The 7,833-nt window shown below is 35.8% G+C and overlaps 1 protein-coding gene across 2 annotated transcripts in view; it reads left to right on the top strand.

Annotated features, from left to right (window-relative positions):
- The window catches only part of arhgef18b (rho/rac guanine nucleotide exchange factor (GEF) 18b), a 52,841-nt gene that overhangs the window by 17,718 nt on the left and 27,290 nt on the right, over positions 1–7,833 (top strand). The window lies entirely within an intron of this gene.

Raw genomic sequence — 7,833 nt, 5'->3', positions numbered from 1 at the left:
ACTCACTGCATGCACACTCACACACTTATGGGAGCACTCGAGCATGCAGTTGAAAACAACCGAGCACACGTGCACACACACCAAAAACTGTCATCAAAAGAATCAGCCATAAAATGATATTTAACTCTCATTATAAGAGAAAATTAATGAATTTAGCTGGKTTATAACTGTGTTATAGTTTCATGTCTTGCTGACAGTTCTTTATCTGGTTAAAATCAAAAAGGTGAAGTTTGGTTTCTTCAGAAAAATGCGAAGTATTTCTAACTTATCGATCTTAATACAACCAGTACTTTTTTAACTGTTATATTCATTGGTATGTTTTCAGACAAATTAGCGCAGATCTTTCAGGATTTCTTTTTTTTTTTTTTTTTAGTTTTCTGTGAAATTATAGTTCTTATTTGCTACATTCTTTTAGTTTTGTGTTGAATAAGTTTTAAGAAACTGAGCCATGTTTTGTCTGAAAGCATTATTCAGGCATTTTAATGCTCCTTTGGCTTTCTCCCCTAAGTGAGTGCGCTGCAGTAAAAATGTTGAGAGATTTCTACTGAAAGATCTGTAGAACTGCTCTCTTGGCAGAAACAGTTGTTACTACAACAAAATGTAAAATGAAGTGCATACAATAAGCTTTAGTGGGAGATTAACATGCTGAAACGACACTAAAGGATCATTTTAAAAAGCTGGATCAGTTAATAATATGAAGTATTTAAGACTTTAATTGGCAGGGACCTAATATATCTTGTTTCTTTTGTTATATTTCCTATATAGTGCATAAGTAAGGTTTGATTTTTTCTTTACAAATAAAAAAGTAGCTAAAATATATCTGTGATGACGAACAGAATTGAATTGTCTAATCTGTAATGTACAGAAACTACACACACATTTCTTTTTTAGGTTTTTAAATGTTCTTTGCTTCCCTGAACACAAGAATTATAAAATGTTGAACAAATCCTACATTTATTACATTTAGCCATAATGAAAATAAAAACACACACAGTGTTTATGCAGTATCAGGATTTTTACTAAAACAAAACAAGCTGAAACTTTAGGACACCTTAAAAAAATCATCATACGTAAAACGCTTATAAATATTTTTAGATAGGTTATTGATTAAACATACTTTAAAAATCCTTATTAAGTGTTTATTATGCATTAAGGACAAGAAAGAGACAAAGCTGTCCGTTTTTTTCTGTTCATGTATATATTACATCTAAAGGTGCTATAGTAAACATTTCAGACTAGATTATTTCCTTATTAGCACAATAATGATTTGTAAACACATATTTACCTACATATAATATTGTACTGCATTACTGTATCATACATTTCCACAACTATCAAAGGAAGCCTTATTGGAAAGTGTAAAACAGTAAACTATAAGTCTCCCTTATGACATTTATACATGTTTATTAGTCATTAATAAATAGTATACGGTTTTACACTATATAGATTTGGCTCACTATTTGGCAAGAAACCAGACAGTTTTATGTCTTTCTCATCTTTAATTAATGCTTAACAAACACTTAGTCTAATTAATTATTTATAAAGTGTTTACAGACTAATTAATTACATATATAAATACTCCTTTAAAGCAGAGGTTCTCAAACTGGGGTCCCAGGACTCCCAGGTGTCTGCGAGAGGTATCTTGGGGGTCCTCAAAAAATTTCACTAAATTTTTAATGTTTTTTATTTTTAAAAATGCATGGAGAACAATGAACTAATGAAACAAACATAATAAACTTAATTAAAATATATACATTCCCCTGGCGTTTAGGGGTTGAAATGACAATAAATTATCTTTTAAAACAACRTGGGGTTTATGGGGGGGTCCCTGGAATTTTTTCACCCTTGTAAGGGGTCCCCAGACCCAAATAGCTTGAGAGCCCCTGCTTTAAAGCATCACACGTGTCTGGTTATTATGGATAATATGGTATTTATTATTAATAACATTATATTTATTTAATATGGATTATTATGGCATAAACATTATGGCAGCTTTAGGTTTCTAAAAAATATTTATTTTTCTGCACTAAAATGACAACAATTCAATTCAATTCAGTTTATTTATATAGTGCCAGGTCACAAGAGCTGTCTTAGGGCACTGTACACAAAAAATCAATAAATCTAAAGAAGCCAGCAGACTGCGCCAAACAAAAGATATGAACACTTATCTTACTTGTTCTTTGGATGTTTATCTGTCTCTTGGCCTTCAGAAAGCCATAATTATCACAAAAAGTCCTTAGTCTGCTGGCACTTGAAACAAGATTTTTGAAAAAAAAAAATCCATACGATTTACTGCTTATTATGTTAAGTCTGTATACATGCAAAATGTGGTAAAATGTATGTAATTTACGAACAATCCGTACAACTTGACATACGAGATAGCTCTGTTTACACAGATTTCTATGATTATTACAAGTGCAAAAAGGCAACAGCAACTAACTATGGCACCTGCCAGAAAACAAATAACGCAGCTTTTAATTTTACAGAAGGTGTTGCTTTTAAGCTAATAATTAACACATATTTGCAAAACGTCTTCCTTGCTGTTCCCACAGAAACAGACCGATGTCTAATCGGCTTATTTGTTGACATTACTGTAACTGCAAAGAGTTTTCTCGTAAGCCACGTGGCACGCTGGTGGAGAATTTCACATCACTTAATGAAAACAGGGAAACAGAACTGCTCTCAAAATTGGTGACATTTTTTTTCTTTCATTTGATTGAACCGATCATGTGGAGAGAAGTGCATGAGGGAACTTTAGTCATCTTGTGCTCTCGTTTCTTCATTTCATGCCTGCGCTGTCTGTTTGGTGGCAGACACAGGAAGGCTGCACTGTGTCCAGAATATTTATACATCTTGCTGTCTGTTAGAGGGCATGTAATGAATGAATGTTTTTTTAAAGCTTTTTCATTAAACAAATGTGTGTTATTTTTACATTTTTGTTCACATGAACTTGAAAACAATAAATATTTCTTCAGTTCAGCAAACATCACTGCTGAATGTGACAGTGTTATGAATAAATTGTGTGGAATTGCTACACAAACAGGCATGTATGGCAGGCAGTTCTAACACATAACCAAACCACAGCTATTGCTAATCGGTATTTTAGATAATAATATTAGCATTACTCCTAGTTAGTTATAATATGTTATAATACAGTAAGTTATAATATAAATACTGTATACTCCTAAAACATTATACTAGTTGTTATCATCGTTGTTGTTGTTAAAATTTAAACTATATTGGAGATACCTGGAAGAGCTTTTTTCTACTAAAATTAAACATGACTTTTTTTCTATTAGTAGATGGGTCACAGTTCATTTGATATAAATGCTGAGGTTGCTATGAAAAGGCCATTGGAATTATACATATTAAATTGGTAAATTTATGCCGTAAAATACAGACCCGGTGTATTTCCTCTAAAATGATCTGTGTTAAACTTTCCTTTAAGATCATAGATAACAGCATATACAACATTGCTCTGTTTGTGCCGGTGCCCTGGCACAAACAGAGCAATGTTGTATATGCTATTAAGTGCCAGGAGGACTGCGACCAGTTATACATCGGGGAAACAAAGCAGCCACTGTTCAAAAGAATGTCCCAACACAGACGAGCTACATCTAATGGCCAGAACTCTGCAGTTTTCACTCATTTACAGGCCAGCGGTCACTCTTTCAGAGATGAGGATGTTCTCATTCTTGATAGGGAGGAACGTTGGTTTGAGAGAGGAGTAAAAGAAGGCATTTTTGTGAAGAAAGACCGTCCACCATTAAACAGAGGTGGAGGCCTCCGTTTTCAGCTGTCCCCCTCCTACAGTGCTGCTATTGCCGGTATCACTCCATCCCCTGTTAACAATAAGTGTTAAGTAGGTGTCAACGATAGCCATGTGATGTATCAGTCACATGGAGGCAGGGCTTAAAAGCCTGAATTTAGCCTGAAACTCTCAGACTGAAGAAGTCTCTTGGAGGAGAGACGAAATGTTTCATTAGAGAAGAACCCGTCCAGAAGAACTATACAATTTTTTTCTTTTTGATCATAGATAAGATTTTTGCTAAAAGCCTGCTTTTTTAGATTTATTTGATATCCTTTTTATAGCCACGGCTGACATCGTATTTTGTTTATTAACATGGGTAGAAATCCCAACTAACTGCTGGATCATTTAGGTCCTGGTAGGGTAGGACCTGAAATATTTAAATATTTATAATATGCCTGTGGCTTTCTCAGCTCATCTATCTGGATAAAATGAACTGAAAGACCAAACAACACTGAAAGCAGTTATTATATTTTATTGGTAAACGCATAAAAATATGTCAATCAAAATCATATCAAAAATAAAGCTGTCACAAGTCACAAAATTATATTTTTACAAAAAAAAAAGTTAGGTGCATTTTTTTAATTATCAAACCCTTGCTTGTAAAAAGTCCCATCATGCATTGACAAATATTTCACCACATTTAGTTTTTTCTCTGCCATGAATCACATGAGACATCAGATAAACAGTTAAATTTAATAGCACTGGTTTGTTTATATCAAATAACCTCTGACTACTACCCACAATGCCTTGCAGAACACTAAGAAATGCTTTGTCCTGGTTTTTATTTGTTTTTTTATGTTGAAACGACAGTCCGTGAAGTTTTTAATAAATATCTACAGTATTTATTTATCTTAAATATATGTAATTATATTATTGCAGGTGAGTATTTTCTGTGTATAACTCGTTGAAGTGCTCGTGAGAAAAGCAGTGAGTGTCCCTTTAATTAGACCCGAGCTCTGTGGGGACTCAGTCTGTGGAATGCGTCGTCTGTGTGCCAGAGATTGTTCCCAATGGATCACACAGAACTGGACTGGATCAATCATGTGGGATACTTCTTACTACCGGGTCTCTTTGGGGAATGTTAGTTATTAGGATTAGTAAGAGGTCTCACTGTTTTCGGATGCGGCTGCCTCGGACCGACTCGGGTCTCGCTGGAACGGTAAGGAGCAGCTGCGGTAGCGGGATCAGGTGGATGTTGTCCCGTTGTTTCCCTCAACGAACTTCCTATCCTGCCGCTCGATAACTGGCTAATAAGCTAATCCATCCCAGCATGTTTTTATTTTCCATTTTCTTATGACCACATTGCATTACGTCTCACGTGAAACACTATGTCGACGAGAACAATGCACGTTTAAAACTTGTTTCTGCACTTTATTTGTTATGAACTATGCTAAATTAGCTCTCTGTTTCTGCTGGCTAGCTATTAGCGTAACGCTAGTACCTTAGCTGCGCCTACATTTGAAAAAACAGTATTAGCTAGGTTWGTAGTTTGCTTTGTATAACTTACAGCGAATTTAAATCACCATTACACGTCTTGTGTCGGACTATAATGATGTTTAACTTAATTTAAGTTTGAATTTGTGTCGTTTTGTTTGACTGCTACTGATGCTGGGCACTGTAGACTTTTGTAGCTCAACAGGTGATTGCTAGCGTAGCTAATAGCTTCCGTGATAACTTCTGTTAATTCACTCGAAGCTAGCTGCTAAAATGAAATTATCTTGCTTGTGAACTGTAGCATGGCGAGAAACTCACCCGCATCTTTTTTACACCAGAAGATGGGGTTTATTTTTAACTGAAAACAATTAATATCGAKGTCAATATTATAACAATAATAAAAGTTATTGTAGAGAATTTTCATTGCGGTTCTGTTATCTATTCTTTTGTGTGTAAGACAAAAATTGTACAGACAAGTTGCTCCAACAACCAGAGTCCACACCCATATTTAAAATGTGGACATTGTCACCAGCTCTGGTTCATCGCGTCCTCTTTTGTGGTTAATATTTTAGCCATCTCATCTGTGCTTGTTATTTGAGGAACTAATTGAGAGCTCTCACAGGTGTGCAGTTCACTCCACAAACCCTCATGCTGACAGTTTTTTTTTTTTTTTGACAAAATAGTCCTAAGCTTCGTTCATCAGAAGCACCTTGCATGCTGGATGTGTGTGAATGAGAGAGACAACAAATCATGAACACAAGCAAAAGTAAAACGTGCTAAATAAGCAAAAAATCATTAGACATATTGCAGGTGTTTTATGCAGCTAGTTAGCCCATCTTAAATACAAACATTTTTTTTATTTTACTCTTAAGTTTTATATGCTGGGTGGATGTTTATTACAGAGCATAAACTCTTTAGAGACAGGGTTTTTATGTGTGTCCTTCCCACCTATCCTGTTTAGTTTTTGCTTTTCCACTTTGACTTTATAATGCCTGATTACTGTATAAATTGGTAATAGTTTGTACTTAAATGTGGAAAATCGCTTGACTATAGATTTTGCTGAAAATTAAAGTTTAGAAATGTGTGGAATTTTGAAATGTTAAATATGTAGTAACATCTACAGGTGCAAATCAGGTCTGTCACCAGTGTGTAACGAGCTGAAGAATTCCCTTCTCAAGTTGAAGTTGTATAATCAAATCAGTTTTCTAATACTTATTACATTCCACAAGCTTCGTGTTTTAAACTCGTGCTTTTTGTGCCAAATTCCTACCATGCCTTGGAGCAGGTGATGCCATCTGCCAGAGCTTAATTAGCCTGAGGCAGTAGGAATGTCCGGGACTGAGGCGTGACCGTTCAGCCCGTCTCATTACACTTCAGCCTCGTTGCTCTCCGACATTGGACCGAGCTTTCTCTCTGACTGAGTCACATGGTGCTAATTGTGCTTGGCAGGTCTGCCGGTGCATAACAGCTCGGTCCTCTGATTCTAGGTCTGACCAACCTCGTCCTGTGAGCACCACACCTTTTATTGACTTTTTTTCTCAGTATGTCTGAGTGTTTTATACTTACAAACTCACCGTACCAATTATCAGAACAGCTGAAACTCCAGTGGTGGTTTTGTATACTCTGACGAAAAGAAGCATCACTATTACCTGTCTAATTTCCTCATTGCTGTTAAGTATATTTATTTATATACTAATAGCTTCTTTTACCCATTGAGACCTGATTGTGTGAACCAGGTTCCTCCAATGTCTCGGTGAGAATGATAAAAAATATATTTTACTTCTTTGTGCTTTGGTCATCACGTTAACAACTCCCATCCTCCCACTTCTTCATACTTCCTGTTTTACAAAATTCAGCCACGAGTTGGCTAGCTACTGAAGAGTTTGTCAAAGAGTAACCTCTTTTGCGTTTATGAATCCATTCATGCATGAAAACATGGGAAGCAAGTGGCTTCAGTTCTGTGGCGGCAACATTTAAAAGTGTCACATTTATAGCAGCGGTTGTGATCTCTCTCGCTTTGGTTTGCTTGTTCATAGGACATTTTTGAGCAGTGTAGAATACTTATTTTTTAGCATGGTTGTATTTWATTTTGTACCCTAACCTTGTTTGGGAATTAACTCTTAAATTAGATTTGTAGATTGTTATTTATTTGTGCCGCTGTACAACCCTGCATTTCATTTGCTTTTGTAGTTCAGAGTGATTCACTGAAGCGTGCGCTTTATACCACAGACGTTTGGTGTGATGGTTTTGATGAGAGTCACATGACTGAGTGACTGGACCTGATCACATTAGAGCAGAGCTGGTTACCAGTCAGTCACCGCCGCTCTCGGGCGGTGGTCAGTCCTTGCCTACCGTAATGTGCTGGTTTTGGTTTTCTTTCTGAATTCAGAAATGAAAGTAGTCTAAAGCTCTGTTTAGCTTTGAGTTGCTTGTTTCTGCTTATCATTAACTGTTTACTTTTAGTAAAACTCTTCTGTATTCAGTTGGAGGATGATCACCCTCACCTATACAAGAAGTCCTACTTAAGTCTGAAGTAGTGCTGTACCAAACAATTATTTTCTAATCGATTAATCCAACTATTATTTTTT

Source organism: Austrofundulus limnaeus, unplaced genomic scaffold, assembly GCF_001266775.1.
Source record: "Austrofundulus limnaeus strain Quisiro unplaced genomic scaffold, Austrofundulus_limnaeus-1.0 Scaffold8, whole genome shotgun sequence".
NCBI classification, from domain to species: domain Eukaryota; kingdom Metazoa; phylum Chordata; class Actinopteri; order Cyprinodontiformes; family Rivulidae; genus Austrofundulus; species Austrofundulus limnaeus.
This window is presented reverse-complemented; position numbering and strand designations above follow the sequence as displayed.